Source organism: Mauremys mutica, chromosome 11 (genome assembly GCF_020497125.1).
Source record: "Mauremys mutica isolate MM-2020 ecotype Southern chromosome 11, ASM2049712v1, whole genome shotgun sequence".
In the NCBI taxonomy this organism is placed as follows: Eukaryota; Metazoa; Chordata; order Testudines; family Geoemydidae; genus Mauremys; species Mauremys mutica.
In genome coordinates, this window is record NC_059082.1 from 27,749,385 (window position 1) to 27,766,305 (window position 16,921).

The following is a 16,921-nucleotide window of genomic DNA, read 5'->3' on the forward strand; positions in this document are numbered from 1 at the left end:
CAGAAGCAATTCTTCTATAATTGCATTCTGTGCCATCATATCCACCAGCAGGACTTCAGCATTAGTTTTAAACAGTGAGAATTAATTATTTTGTTCACGGAGCAGCATTTCCAGTTTAGGATTCAGTATATTTGCTAGACTTCTAAAAATCATTCCCCTCAATGACGAAACTTTAGGAAGTTCAGCGGCACAAAAAAAAAAAGTTTTCATGTTGGGCATAAGAAATATATATTAGTCATTGACATGTAAAAATATTAGCTCTAAGAGCCTGGAGATACTGTTTAATTTGGGACCATTCTGCTTATGAACTGCAGAATAAGATTAGAGGAATGGTAATAATAGTAATAACGAGGAGATGTCCAGTGGTTTGGGAATTAGCCTAAGCGTTGGGACACCTGGGTTCAAGTGCCTGTTCTGCCGCAGGCTTCCTGGATGACCTTGGGCAAGTCACTTAGGGCCTGATTTTTAAAGATACTTGGGTATCTAAAGATGCACATTGATGTCTAGTGGGATTTTTTAAATGTGCCTAGGCACCTAAGTGTTATTGAAATAAATGGGAGCTAGATGCCTAGAAAATTTTGAAAATCCCACTGGGTGCCTATGTGCAGATTCTGGTGCCTAAATACTTTTAAAAATCTTGCCTTTAGTCTCTCTGTGCCTCAGTTCTCCATCTGTAAAATGGGAATAATAGTATCTACCTTACAGGCATGTTGGGAGGATAAATACTTTAAAAACAGTGAGGTACTCACATACTATGGTGATGGGGGCAACATGAGTACAGTAAATAGAATAATGCCACATCACGTTCCACATGTGATTGTGTATCTTGCCTTTTAAAGGGGCCTCAGGAAAGAATAAGCAGATTATTTGAGGGGGAGGGAGGATTTTTTATTTTGATACAAATGTTAAAAAAGAGGGCTCCTACACCTATCCTGGCAGCACTGACATAACTTAAAAATATAACAAACTGAATATCCTTACATGAGGGGTGGCCAGCCTGTGGCTCCAGAGCCACATGTGGCTCTTCAGACGTTAATATGCGGCTCCTTGTATAGGCACCGACTCCGGGGCTGGAGTGACAGGCGCCAACTTTCCAATGTGCCCGGGGGTGCTCACTGCTCAACCTCTGGCTCTGTCACAGGCCCTGCCCCCACTCCACACCTCCTCCCCTGAGCCTGCCGTGCCCTCGCTCCTCCTCCTCAGCCTCCTGCACGCCATGAAACAGCGGGGCGGGAGGGGGAGGCACTGATTGGCGGGGCTGTCGATGGGCGGGAGGCACTTGGAGTTGGGGGGAGGGGCTGATGGGCTGCTGATGTATTACTGTGGCTCTTTGGCAATGTACATTGGTAAATTCTGGCTCCATCTCCGGTTCAGGCTGGGCACACTATGAATGCCCAGCAGTACAATTCTGTGAAACCTACTACATGGCAAAAGTTGTTGGACTCAACTGTAAATAGGGTTAACTTTCCCTTATAGCTGAACTTCCCCACCTACAGCCTCCTCCCCTGTTCCTTCTGGTTCTATCCCTCCCACCAGCAGTACCTGGTTTGCTGATTTCCAAAGGTCAAATCCACCTCAGAGAACTGATGAATGTTCAACCCCAACTCTGTGTGTAGTTGGTTACCCTCACTGAGACTTTGCAAATCAGACTAACTCCCCATCTCTGGACACCTCCTCCTCAATCCTACTTCACCACGGGCTCATGCTGGGGCAGTCTCACCTCTAATGGACCAGAGGCACTGGATTCCCTCAGACTACCCTCTAGGCACAGAAGTCACATTAAATGACCCTTTTCCCTCTTCACTGGCCAGATTATCATTTCACACAATACACTTTCTCCCCAGAGCTCAGGTAGTCTCACATGAGCACAAGCCTCCTCCTCACCACCTCAAGGGCTTGCTGTGATTCTGTGGCTCCTATGCAGAGTTGACAGTAGAAAAATCCTCCAACAATCCTTAACTTTGTGTCACCATGACCAAAGTCCCCATGCAGTTTGTTGAATGAGCTAGATACCCCTGAAGTGGGTATCCGAGAGGATAAAGCGCTATTTGAGCCAGATATCTCCCAAGCCCTAGAGAGGCCTGCAGTATCAGGCCTTAGAAGTGATACCCAATTACAAAAGGGTGATGAGTAGGCATACTGGATTAGACCATGGTCCATCTTACCCAGTATCCTGTCTTCTGACAGCAGCCCATATCAAAGCTTCAGGGAGAGTGTAGAGAACAGGGCAGTTGTGGAGTAATCCATCTGGTCTTACTCTCCTGAATTTGGGTAGTCAGAGATTTAGGGTCACCCCTATAGGGTTGCATCACTGACTACCTTGGCTAATATGCAAGTGGTGTTATAGCCTTGTCAGTCTCAGGATATTAGAGAGACAAGGTGAGTGAGATAATATATTTTTATTGGACCAATTTCGAGCTATACAGAACTCTTCTTCAGGTCTGGGAAAGGTACTCGGATGCATCCCTCCTGTATAGGCTACCCCTTCCCCAAAAGGTTCCCTAGGTTCTAATATCTAAATCTGTCCTCTCTACACCATAATCTCATCCATGCAGTACCTGAAGCCTTTTAAGGTTATTAAATTAAGTGAATGTTCAGGGATGCACACATTAGAATTAATCAATTGTGTAAGACTGTAGGGAGCCTGAGTAAGCAGGCTGGAATTGAAAGATCTGATAGCAATCATAATTTGAGAGCTACAGCTGCCACACATTTGTATAAAAATAGAATTGATTAGCAGCTAATATTTCAGAAAGCTAGAAAGAAGGCAGAAAAATTCTGAGCTAATGAATGAGATTCCCCAATTCCTTCAGGGAACTGGATCAAAAATTTAAAGTCTGACATATTAGGAACCAACCCTGTTAGATGTAGAGAACACAGCACCTCACAGGAAGTGCTCATGACCTTGAAGGATTGGGCTCATGATGTTATTGGAGATTAGGGCATTAGCAATATTTGTTGGTAGCCATAAATCTTATTTGAGAAAGTCACTTAAGGCCTGATCCTGGTGGGCACTTTAACTCCTATTGACTTCAAGGATGCTCAGCAACTTGCAGGAGGCTCTCAGTATTCTGCAGGACTGGAGCCTTAGAAAGGTGTAGAGGTTGTGATGCCAGACAGAAGCTCAGCAGGAGTTCTAAGGTAAGCAGAGAAATATAATTCAGGAGCAGCTGGCTAGAAGCACTCATATAACTCAGCTGGGAGTAATTTATATGATAGAGGCTGTGTGTGAGCAAGGCCAGGAGTGGTTGCTCTCACAGTGAAGCAGTGTAAAAGCCAGTCCTGATTGTATACTAGGGAATGTCACAGTCATCATTTCCCTTTGTTCTCAGGGAGGCTTTTCCAGATGGGATTCAGAAAACTTGGTCTGGGACCTCTGCTGGGATTGAACCCCCATATAGCCTCATGCAACTGCCTAAGTAGGACCTCCCCTTCAGACACAACTGGGATGTCAGTTGAGTTGTACCCATTTACACCAGGGCTATATTTAGCCCTGTGTCTTGGTGAAGGAATAGCTTGGCTAAAAGTTTCAGAGAACATTTTCCCCACTATGAACAGGAGGCAGACAGCCTGTTGTCCTAATTAAAGGTTTAGATGCATTTTTTCTTCTGAATTATGCAGAAACTTGGATAGGTTTCCCAATTGCTATGACACCTGAATTTTGTATATAAATATAAGTAGACAGGTGGCCCACAGCTAGCAGTTGAATGTGTAGTTAAATAGTTGACATCCAGCTGTCAGAGATGTCACATCCTGAATGAAAGTGTGTATGCTGAAAGGAGATGGATTACATTGTAGGTTTGTATATGCAGGCCAGTTGTGTTCTGTTCTTCTAATGAGTGATTTTATCCCCCAGATACTTGTGGTCATGGTTTGTCTAATGCTAAATACTTCAGCAAACATCTGCAACTTTAGCATAGACGAAATCTGGATTGGTCCCAGCTCTAGGAAAAGTGCAAGGATAATACATGGATGAAGTAAGGATGAATTATTCAAGCTTTAACGCAAGGAACCTGTGAGAACATTCTTTCATATTTTGTATATGATTCTTGCATCAGGCATATGTGACCCTTACATGTCAAAGCTATTACAGACCTAAAATTAGATCTTTCTTTCCATGGATTGTAGATACTCATGCACATTGCTATGTCCTTTCCGCCTTCCTGACATGCCCATGGTGTTCAGGTTCACAGACAGCATTCAGAATACCATCATATTCACATTCCTAGGTGCTGCCAATATAAGCAATTAGACTAGGGTGACTATCACCAAAGAAGTTAGTGAATAGTCTCTAAAGGCAATGTGGGCCAGCAGATAAGGCATTGCACTAATAATCAGGAGACCCCAGTTCTACTCCTGGGCTAGACACTAACCTGCTGTGAAGTAACTTGTGTGAGGTCATATTTCTTTGAGTCATTGTTTCCCCTCCCATCTTGTGTCTCTTCAGATTATAAACGTTTGGTGGCAGGGACTGTCTATAATTTTGTACATTGTACACAGCACTACTACTTGTGCATTGCCTAATACAATGGGGCTCTGATCTTGGCTGAGGCCTCTAGGCACTATTATAATACAAATGATATTAAATACTTATTTGATTATGTGAGTATTCTTTGGTTTTACTCCCCTATTTGTTTCTCCTTTCAGCTAATATTTCAGCAAATGAGTTTACTGACAGGAATGTGCATGGTAGCGGCACACTTAACACACTGGAGAGCAATCACGGAAAGTCAATTTTATAATCATGAATGAAAGAATTCATACTAGAAATCTGATTCTGAAAGTTATACAAATCCAAGAAGGGGGCAGAATTGTACCAGGTGATCTTTGTTCAATCAAAATCAATCAACATAGCCTGAACTTTGAATACCAAACACAAAAAGCTAGCTGCTTTTAAACAAAAAAAACAAGGAGTCCGGGGGCACCTTAAAGACTAGCAGATTTATTTGGGCATAAGCTTTTGTGGAGAAAGAAAACCACTTCTTCAGATGCATCTCCCTCTGATATGGCTTTTAAATAATTTACAGAACAACAATTATTTGCCCAAACTATTTGGTAAATAATTTCAAAAATCAAATACATTTAAGAAATCATTAAGTAGTCTGTAGTGAAAAAAGTCTGAATGATCATTCACTACAAATTATTCACTCAGCTCTACCAACTATCTATTGTGCTAAAATGATTAATTCTGCAAGTTTTACAGCCCTTCACAAATATAAATTGAACTAATCCTCTCACTGAAGTCAGTGCATATTTTTGGATTAAAAAAAATAATGAACACTGTACAAATACACTGTAAAGGATTCATTCCAAAATGAAGACACAGATGTAGAAATCAAATAGTGATGGGTCACCAAGCCTTAAATTTATGAAATATGGACATTCATTCTCCGTGTGTTTGCCCTTATGACGAAGCAGAAATCAGTAACAATCTAGTTCTGGGCTTTATGGTTACACTTCCTACATTCTATATTTCTGTTCATGTCATCCCCTTCCTGAAGAAAAGTTGCAGCAATACCTTTGATCTCTGGGCCAAATCCTGCTTCCAAATCCACTAAAGGCAATGAGAATTTGCACTCATTGAAGTTTTGACTTTGCCTTAAATGGAAGCAGCTTTAGGTTCAGACTGATAATCAGTGATGCCACTAGGACCATTTTAAGGTGGACTCTATTTCCATTCCTGAGGAAGGTATTTTACATCCAAAAGATGTATCCATGGATTAGTGGATCCCTATTGGCCAGACTGCAATATCTTATTGACTTGGAATAGTACCAATCAGTCTCTCACTGAGGTCAGAAGGAAAAGCTTGACTCCAGATAGTGCGGTCAACAATAATAGTAAACACAGCACAGCATGGGCTTCAGTGCAGGTTCACAGAATCATAGAATCATAGAATATCAGGGTTGGAAGGGACCTCAGGAGGTCATGTAGTCCAACCCCCTGCTCAAAGCAGGACCATTCCCCAACTAAATCATCCCAGCCAGGGCTTTGTCAAGCCTGACCTTAAAAACCTCTAAGGAGATTCCACCACCTACCTAGGTAACCCATTCCAGTGCTTCACCACCCTCCTACAGAAAAAGTTTTTCCTAATATCCAACCTAAACCTCCCCCACTGCAACTTGAGACCCTTACTTCTTGTTCTGTCATCTAGTACCACTGAGATCAGTGTAGATCCATCCTCTTTGGAACCCCCCTTCAGGTAGTTGAAAGCAGCTCTCAAATCCCGCCTCATTCTTCTCTTCTGCAGACTAAAAAATCCCAGTTCCCTCGGCCTCTTCTCACAAGTCATGTGCTCCAGGCCCCTAAACATTTTTGTTCCCCTCCGCTGGACTCTCTCCCCCATTTTTCCACATCCTTCTTGTAGTGTGGGGCCCAAAACTGGACACAGTACTCCAGATGAGTCCTCACCAATGCCAAATAGAGGGGATTGATCATGTCCCTCAATCTGCTGGTAATGCTTTTACTTATACAGCCCAAAGTGCCATTAGCCTTCTTGGCAACAAGGGCACACTATTGACTCATATCCAGCTTCTCACCTGCTGTAACCCCTAGGTCCTTTTCTGCAGAACTGCTGCCTAGTCACTCGGTCCCTAGTCTGTAGCAGTGCATGGAATTCTTCCATCCTAAGTGCAGGACTCTGCACTTGTCCTTGTTGAACCTCATCAGACTTCTTTTGGCCCAATCTTCTAATTTGTCTAGGTCCCTCTGTATCCTATCCCTACCCTCCAGCATATCTACCACTCCTCCCAGTTTCGTGTCATCTGCAAACTTGCTGAGGGTGCAATCCATGCCACCTTCCAGATCATTAATGAAGATATTGAACAAAACTGGCCCCAGAAGATTGTGCTCTGCTGTCGTTACTTGGATTCAAACTAGCTCCTGTAGATTAGCCCACACACAGCATGCTGGGTAGACGTACCCTCTGTTCCACAGGACTACTCATGGCATAAGAAACTATTCAGCATCAGCAAGGGTATCACCATCTGGACCCAAAGTAACAGGGGTAACAGTAAGAAAATTAATTTTGGATTTTTCAGATATGTAGCATTCCCCCATTTCAACTAATTCCTTATATGCCACTCATCCCTTCCCCAACCCTCCCTCACAATAAACAGATCATTGGGAATATGAATTACTGGTGAGAGTGATGCATTTCCATCAGTTACTGGTATAGGTATAAATAAAAATGTACTCCATATTTGATGCATCTCTGCTAACAATCCATTAAATATTACATTCTTAGTTTATGCAGATAATTTAGCATTTAGTAGAAGGGGAAATTAGATACATCATGCATATGTGGAAAGCAGGAGAAGCAAATTACTTGACAGTGTGGAGAAAGGTAAGACAAGATAAAAATATCACATTGTAGGAACAGCACCGCTTGTCAAGAAAATAAATAACTGATGTTCCTTTTGCATTTTAGGGTAAGCTGTAATTGTCAGAGATTGAGAGACACATGATTAGACTCTTATTTATAATGTAGGTACAACAGTACCAAAGCTCCCAACTGCTGTATGACTATTTATTCAAAATTGCAATTAATTGCATCGGGGTTGTAACTTCCATTTGAAGCCTAAGTTAAATTATCTTTCGATACTAGAAAGTGCTAAAATGAGTGTGAGGGAAAAGTAGAAACTTTGAGGTGTATACTTCACATTTTTTTTTTAAATTCTGGAAGCACTTTTAGACTACAGTAAAGAATCAAGAACTCAGGGCTATTTAAAAATGAAATCGGATTCAGAGATTTTTAGGGAGTGAAATCTTTACTTTATTGTATTTGTATTTCAGAGGGCTTTTGGTGAAGGATCATCTCTATACTGGTGATTTAAACTCTAGTAATCCTGCACAGAATTAAGCTGTGCAGTAAAACTATTTAAAATTTAGATGCAAGTTTCAGATATCAAAATGCTACATTCATCCTAGTTTAAAATATTCAATTCTCAGGGTACCTTGGCCACTTCTACATATTTCAAGGAAAGTTATTTCTGAGGCATTTGTTGTGTTGTGTGATGTAACTCAACATGATGCAACTTTGTTTCAGGAAAAATTTTTTTTTTGCAGAAGTAAAATGGTCAATATTTGCCTTCCGCTCTTCCCAGGGTCAAAATTCTTGCCTTCCAACTGTTTATGGCAAATGTTTGGCTTATCTGACCATTTACAGTTATTAGCAGCACTCAAAAACTTGTGCCTATACAAATATTGGCAGGTATTTAAGAGAATATACAGTACACCCATTATTCTGGTTCTACATAGAGTGGATTTTTGTTTGGTAAATACAGTACAAATACACAATACAATTTAGCAACTAAATTACTGTAAAATTAAATATTACATTCTGGATAGCATAGTAAGAAAATATCAGGCTATCACTCCAAATAAACTGACCATGACTACTCTCAGCAATGCTGAACCACCAGGAGAGCAGTTGAGTGTGATGTTTTGTAACTAACAATCCAATACAGAAAGAAAACTGTGTGGAATGGGCATTACAGGTTGATGGGCTGGCAAGAACTCTTCTAGGTACTAAGAACTGTCTACCTAGACACTTCAGACACATTTGTGTGTCAGTGACTGGCATTGATACCAGTTTCTTCTAAGTGCAGCACATAACCCTATCTGTGTGAGCCACTATGCATGGCTAGCTATAAAGCCTAAAAATCGCCAATAATCACCTCATTAGCATTCATTGGATTACATTAAAGCAACTACGGAAACATTCTGTCTTCACACCCTAGCATGCCCAATATGCCTCTAACTCATCTGTGCTCAGATCCTGGTGGATGCATAGTCCCACTTATATTGGATTTTTCCACATTATGTATGATAACTCTCTGCACAGCTACCAAGCGACCACTGAGCACTGGTGCTTTGACTCTGCACACTTCTTCCAGTACTGCTCAGCAGTCAGCAGGATCAAGACCTAAATCTGCATTGGTAGAGGCAGCAGGGGCTGCTCTTGTTTACTTTTTCTTGTTCTGAGAGACTAAATATATAACAATTAACTGGATTTATAACCTACTGATGGGAACACTCCCAAGGTTCATAGCAGATTCAAAGGAAATAGCAAGAGATCATTATATTCCATAGTCAAGCATAAAATGCAATCCAGCTGAATTTTCTAATCCCTAAATTGCAATCTTGGGAGAATGGGGGAGGGATTTTAGGATGCCAAAGCAGCTACTTGTTAGAGCAGGGAGAAGATACACCAACCAGCTGGCCTTGCAGATCAGCTTGCCAGCACTGAATCACACAACAGGAAAAACTAGTAGAATTAAGAGTTGATTTGATTAACATGTTGGAGTAATATAAGCAGGAGCATGCTGTCATAGATAGAGGTCTTGGAAAAGGATAGATATTGTTGTCTAAACCCACCAGAAAACATACAACTTGAAGGTAGGGTAGCTGGGTTTCAGATTTTTCTCTCCACATTTTTAGAAACCAGATGACCTTTAGGTAGAAATCTAGAGATTTTCTGTTTCTTTCTCCAGAGAAATCTTGAGCACCCTTGGTTTCCAGGGAATTACATTTTATCTGGACTCTTATACACTAAATAACAAAATGGGAGTTTCATTTTGGAATATACAGATCTAGACAATTAACAGAGCTTCAGGCTAAGGTAAACAAATGCTGATAGAATAGATTGCAGAATGCTGGAGAGACCACAAGGGACTGTGAAAAGGAATGGGAGAGGAGAGCCTTCTCTTTGGGAGTTCCAGGTGTCACTGCCCCTGCCACTGCTTTTTCTATCTCATCTTTGGAGACAGACGGAGAAAACAACAATTAAAGGCCAACCCTGCTCCTAGCTCTGTGGCTACAGAAGACTTCTTGGTAATGAGCTGGGCAGGGAAGAGGGCTTAGAAGGAGACAAAAATATCCTACACTGCATGGGGCCTCCAGTCTTCCCATGGATTGCCAATAGGCGGAAGTAGCCTCTACGTAGCAGTTCCATGGCCACAGTCGACCTTTCCCCTAACCCCCTGCATAGTGACTCACCCTTGTCCAGCCACTCAACCCCTACATATAACTGAGCAAGGGTGTTTCTCCTTGCAGCTGGGTGAGTGACAAAAGACCTCTGCTTTCATGGAGGTAGGGGCAGGATTTGCCTTCTAATTATCAAACAGTTCTTTGAAAAGACCCACAGCCTTACACATAATACATCTATGTCTGTATTTAGTCTTAATAATAAATGTACTTGGATCTGTAGTAAAGGCCCATCAACTTAAGGCTTGAGGCCGATATTGATTTTTTTCCAGGTGACTTCCTAATGGAAACCTCAAAGCTGAACCCACTTTAAACAAGCAATAGTTTACTTTATAGTATTTGCAAGCACTCTGAAATTTTGCTTATAATGACTGTAATTGCAATTAAATAGCCTACCTTTGAATGCCTCTGCAATTTAGCATTTCAAGTGTTCTTCTTGCTTAATGACAAGATGTATATTGGAATTTTTATCAACTACAACTAATTGGACAACCTTAATGAGATTCCATATCACTGCAATCCTAGTACATATATCTTAAGATATAAGATAATTAAGCACACCTTTTCAAATTGGTGCCTTATTTCAGTAAAACAAAAAACCTCCACTTACCTCCCTCTTGGCTGGAGACAATCTTCTAGGGTTCCCTGGGAATGACTGCATATCAGAGCACAGCATGTTTTCAGGAATCTCAGCTGAGTTATGAACTTGGGGGGGATCTAAAATAATGAAACAGAAAGAGAAACTCAGAACCATGTGATACAAATTTAGCTCTGACCCTTGCAATTCAAGTATTCAACACATCACTTCAAAGCTATGTACACGCAAGTATTTAAAGAGTTACAATCGAATTCCTCAATAATTGACAAAAATGCTGGATTTAAAAATGTCTTACACATTTTTGTAACATTGCGTCACTTCAAAATAATTCTTTTTCCATAAAACAATCACTGGCTTTTGGAGTTATTTGAACAGCTTTGAAGCTCTTATCTGCAGTTTGTTAGCAATATAACACTGTAAAATAGATGCATATTATTGTTATTGTATTTTGAATATTAATTGTAATCAATTCAGTATGAGTGTGTTAGGAGCGCCACAGGTATCCACTGTAACCTATGTATCATTAGCCTAGAAATGTTACATTTACCACACCAGCTTGACTTAACATACATTCAACTGTAATTATTTTGACTAAGTCCAGATAGTCTAACTATTTTTCTGCATTTAATATTTGGGTGGTTATGGAGAGTCATTGTATCTAACAGGAACATTTCAAAATAGTACAGCAGGGCTCCATTTAAGAACCAACAGTATGAGTAATATTTTACAAATAGTGGTATTTTGACATGAAAAACTAGGTTAGTTTTTGATAGGTGTGTCATACCTTTTGAAACATACTGAGGCCTTAATTTATTGTTCAACATGGTAAATAAATTATAGTCAATATTATTGTCAGTGTGTACTGCACCTTAAATGGCATAAAACTTGCTCTGAGTCTCAGCTACGAAGCATAATTCAGACATTGATGTTACAAGCTTTCAAACAGGTGTAACATCTGTTAGCTACCATATAAGATTAAAGCACTCTCTATATAATAAATAAGCTCTTTGAAGGATTTGAGAACATAAATACATTTAAAAGGTTGCAGCACTAATGTGCCTGCAGAATTCAGTCAAAGTCAAGGAAATGGCAATAGATGATTCAGAGAAATATAGAAGGGGACTCAAGATTTCTGCTAGAAAGTTACATTTGATGGAACAATCTCTGTGAAAGCTGATGCAGCTCTGGATCAGTAGTTCAAGTATATTTCCTTTGCATGTTCAAGGCTGATTACTAGCTTTTAAAATGTTAATTTTTATAGTATATTACGCAGACCTCAATTAAAAAGTGTACTAACACAATTGATCAGATGGATTTTAAATTATATAATTAAAGTCAGAAAGGGGACATTCATGTGTAAATTATTTTTACATTAACATAGGAATTTATGGGATTGGAAATACAAAGTGTTTTTCTTCTTTAGCTATATAATATTCACTGTTTAGGGCTGTTTATGTTCTGAAGTTTAAAAATAGTTGTATTTGAATCACTTAATTGCTTTTCCAATTTTCATCTTAAAAGACTTTGCTTTTCCGTCATTCTAAAATTTTGGGGGGGGGAGAGAGAGAGAGAATATGTTAACATGGTTAAAATATATTTGAGGTGAAAGGTTTATACATTTTGATGTTTTCTATGAAGTGGAAGGAACATAACCACATTTCTATCTAACAGGCATCTTTTCTTGGACTAGCGAGTTTCACTCTGGAAAGGACATCCCAAGTCTTCACAAGCCACTTATGCAAAGTGTTTTCCATGCCAGTGCTATGCCCAAGAACTCAATCCTGCAAGTTGCTGAGCATTCCTGCCCCAATCCATCAAAGCTCTTCTGTGTGTTTTACTTTAAGCAAGTGAGCCATCCCATTGAAGCCAGCTGATGCTCACATTCCGTCTGATGTTGGCAGTCACAGGGATCTAGACTCTCACTGTGGACACTGACCACTCCTGTGCTCTTTGCTGCCCATTTGGGGGCTGAGTCCTGTAAAGCATATTCTTAACTCACACAATTTGCATGCTTAAAGTTAAGCACATGCTTAAGTACTTTGCTGGATCGGGGTTCGAGAGCTTAGCACTTTATAGGACTGAGCTCTAAATGATAAGCAAGGAACAGAGGAAGCAGTAATGATAAATGGGAGTCTACATCCATGTGACGACCAGCACCAAACAGAGCAATTATGAGCCTGATCCAATTCCCACTAACATCAATATGAAACCTTCCATTGTCTTCAAAAGGCAATGGATCAGACCTTATGAGAGAAGGGTCTATCTGATGTCAAAACATAGGCACCGTGTATGAATCAAAATTTTCTCTGTGAGACACTAAAGAAAATTACTCTGAGTGTCTTATTTGACCCTCATGGCAGTAATATCAGTTTCAGAGGAAAAATAATTTCTAGATAGCATTTGTGTTCCAAAGTGAATGGCATATATATTTGCCCTATGCAAAAATCTTGAGCAGTTCTAACTGTTAATGGAGATTCAAAGGAGACTGAATATCTAGATATTGTACAAAATAATGCATTACTGGTGTTGTAGGATGCTAATATTAGTCTATTAGTAACTCATCAGCAGACCTTGAGAAAGTATTATGTGAGGCCCCTTGAAGCATGTATTCACCATAAGCCAGCTCCTATGATCAGAGATAAAGTCTCCTTTTATCTGGAAAGTCACCCGTCCTGGGATTCACAATGGGTACCCTCAGGTCCTAGAGCACTAAAGCTGCTTCTTGAAATAAAAAGACCCTCTAAGAGCTGTCAGTAGTAGAAATCTATATATAATGGGCAATTTTTTTTTGCTAGTTAATATGTCACACAATATCATTCCACAATAAGCCTAAAAGGTTCCCACTGCAGAATTACTCTGGTTTAAGTACATCACAGGCAGCCTTGAGACAGATGAATCAGCACTTTACTGCCTTAACATACCCTAGACATATTTCTGTGGAGTCCCAGGCTGACGTGAAGACACTTGTACATTACTAATCACATTCTTATTTTGTTTTCAGTTCTATAGCTATCCTTTTATAGCCTGAGATGCCACTGCCACAGGGACACCTTTTGTGAAATTGTAAGAATTTTTGTACATTTTTGTTATAAATCTATTTTACTTTTTACACATATATATACACTGAAATAAATGTCAAGGAGGTGGGAAGATGCAGAGCGTAAAGCTTCTGCCACAAAAGCGTGTCAGAATTCAGAGTTAATTTGCCACTTCTAATGCATGAAATTATTCTGCCAAGAGTAGTTGACCTTTCCTCTGTGTTCTAGGAAAACTGAGTGGAAAATTAGTTCAATTCACAACACTCCAGCTTAATTTGTAGCATTTATTCATGAAGAACCAGATACAGATTCCATGGGAGTTTTGCCATTGACTATGCTGGGACAAGGACTAGGTCTAAAATGAATGCATTCATTAATGCACACTTCCAATAACTAAATAGGATACAGTATATTCTAAGCTTCCATTTAGTAAGCCAAAAAGTCATATGAAAGGAAAGGCTTTAATAATATGTAGTTTATGAAGAGAAAAACCAAAAAGCCAGATTGCAGAGCTCTTTTTCATGTTGCTGAGCTGCAGTGATGTCAATGGAACAGTTTGACTTAATAATTGCTCACTGATAGCTATGAGTAAGGGTCGCACAATCTGGCCCCAAACTTTTAAAATCTGATTGTAATGGAAAATTACTAATGGTGATGGGAAAAGGTAAATATTTCCTTGGAGTCTCTCCCCAAACCCCACTTCTTCTATATGGCTAATAAACCTTGGTCCCGCCAGCCAAGTAGGGGTAACATAATATATGTGTGTCGCAAGGAAAGAAAAATGAAAGCAATATCAGGGGACTAAAGAAGAAATGTATCTTCCTCACTTGTTTTCCATTGCATTCCCTCTTCTAAATCTGGTCTATATACCATCTTCTTAAACTAAGCTTCTTAAAACAAGGGCTGTGGGCCAAATACAGAGGTGAGTTTCAGTGGGTCTAAGTTGGTTCCTTCCACTCACCTTTGCATACAAGTTAAACTCCCTTAGACTTAAAGCCACTTTCTGCCCTGAGTTACACACTGAACCTGTATTGATTTCAGTGGAGTTGCATGAGGTTCAAGTCAGGGCAGAATTTGGATACTTATAGAGATACACTAGACACTTATCAGCGTGTAGCTTACACCCCATCTGTTACATATCACCTCTGAATGTGGCCCACTGAGCCCAGTGAAGGCTAAGCTATAAACCTCAGGGCCAGAAAGAGGAAGATGGCAAGGAAGACAATTATCAGTAAAAGTGGAAGTTAAAGAAGTGCACCATCTGTCCCTTTAATGTGTAAGCCAAATCAGTATAGTCTCCCATACACATTGATGTGGAAAAATCGACCCACGTGTTGTGTTTTCAATCAGATCAGCCTGAGGCCTTTTTATTGATTACAAGCGCATGGGGAGAACCATTATGGAAAACGGCCTCCTCAAAGCTGGTTACAGACAGTCTTATAAAGCTTAAAACCACAATCTTAATATGCAAGTTACATACATCATTTTTTCATTAAATTTGTTACAAAATATTGCAAGGCCAAAGCTGATTGGAGCAAGAGTAAATTTCTTCCATACTAGGCTTTTCCTGTTATTGCTTATCTGTTCTATGCGGTTACATGTTGACAGTAGGGGATATGACAACATTGTTTTTCAGTTGGGGACTGTTAGGTACTTTCCACTGCCTCCTCTGTGCCCTCCCCTCCTCCCCCCTATTTGGATAGTCTGGCCAGCCCTGGCAGCTTGACATGAGGCCTAGGCCTACAAGGCCTTGGATAACACTTGGTTTTCCCTTACAACATTGAGAAGCAGATGTATGTAGGACAAATGGAGTCTAAATTCATGTTTAACTCCCATCACTTTATACATCATTTTATCTTCATCTCTGTCTGTAATACACCATGTAGAGTTTGGCAATAATATTACTATTATTAACCGCGGTGAAATCGCTTCATAGAATTCTTTCAGAAGAATTTTAGAGATGTCCAAAGCCATTTCATGTGAACTCTTGCCTAACACAATTTTGAGTATTATTGAAAATAATTACTTTGAACTCTGAGGATGATGACAAGGATTATTTCTGGTCAGCATGAGACCTGCTAGCTTGTACTGTAATTGCTTAGTGCGTTCCCATTCAAACTAGTTGAAAAAAGTTTCAGTGGAAAGTTTAGTGGAAAAAAGGTCCACTGAAAAAAGACAGCTCTCTTAACTGTAAGAGCTGATAGGAAAGGAGAGACTGCATTGTTTCACACTTCAAAACATGTGAATGAAGGACAAATGGCAGGATCTGTGTAACATGATACAGGTTTGATGATTTATTTATCCACTATGATAAACAATACAGACACACAATTCGATTACCTTTAAATCTTTTCTATTGCATCCAAGATCATTACTTTATATTACACTAGAGATCATAACTAATGCCTACATTGCTAATGCCAGTTCCTGGCAATGGAGCTAATGAAAAAAACAGGCAAAGTTTAAAGCACATGGATTGCAGATAAGACATCCACCTAAAGTGCTCTCCTTGTTTGAAACGGTGAGCAAACAGACTCCAGAAATCTGTCTGATAAGATCCTCTCTCCATTTGTTCCATGACATATTTATGGATATATTTCTAGGAATGCTTTCTTTTTATGAGGCTAATAAGCACCAACTGCCATAATAAAAACCCTACAAAGGATATTTTAATGCATATTTTCAAGATACACAATAAAGTACAAATCTCCTCATTCCTTTTATTCCTAGTACGTATCTAGTCAGCCTGTCTTATTCAGGAGAGCCAGGGCTACACAAATGCCTATGTTCACTGCTAGTTTCAATTTCATGACACTATCCATTTACTACAAGGCTTCTTGCAACATTATTCCCTGTAATTACAGAACTATGTATTCAAATAGCCAAAATATAGCTATGATAAAGACAATTATGTTCAGTCCAATGCATTTTTTCCTTGTAGACTATTCAGAGATTGGTAGCAAAATGTGTTTAAATATGGGAAACACACTAAGTGTGAGCTTGAGTTGCCAGCTGATGAACACACTAATTTTATTAGGCTGCAGGGACTTTCTAACTAAAAATTGATAGTTAAATATGGCATGCGGACTTAGTGCTTCATACTGACTGGTCACTAGAAGGCTTGGGAGCAGAGCTGGTTGAAAGTCAGAATTTCCATTGCATGGGAAATTCCTAAATCCTAAATAAATGTGTGTTGAGTTTCAGCCTGAAAAGTAGAATTTTTAAAATTTCCCAGGAAGGAAAATCCAGAGAAATTTCATTTAGAAATAATCAGAATGCTCCATTCCATAATTTTCAAAA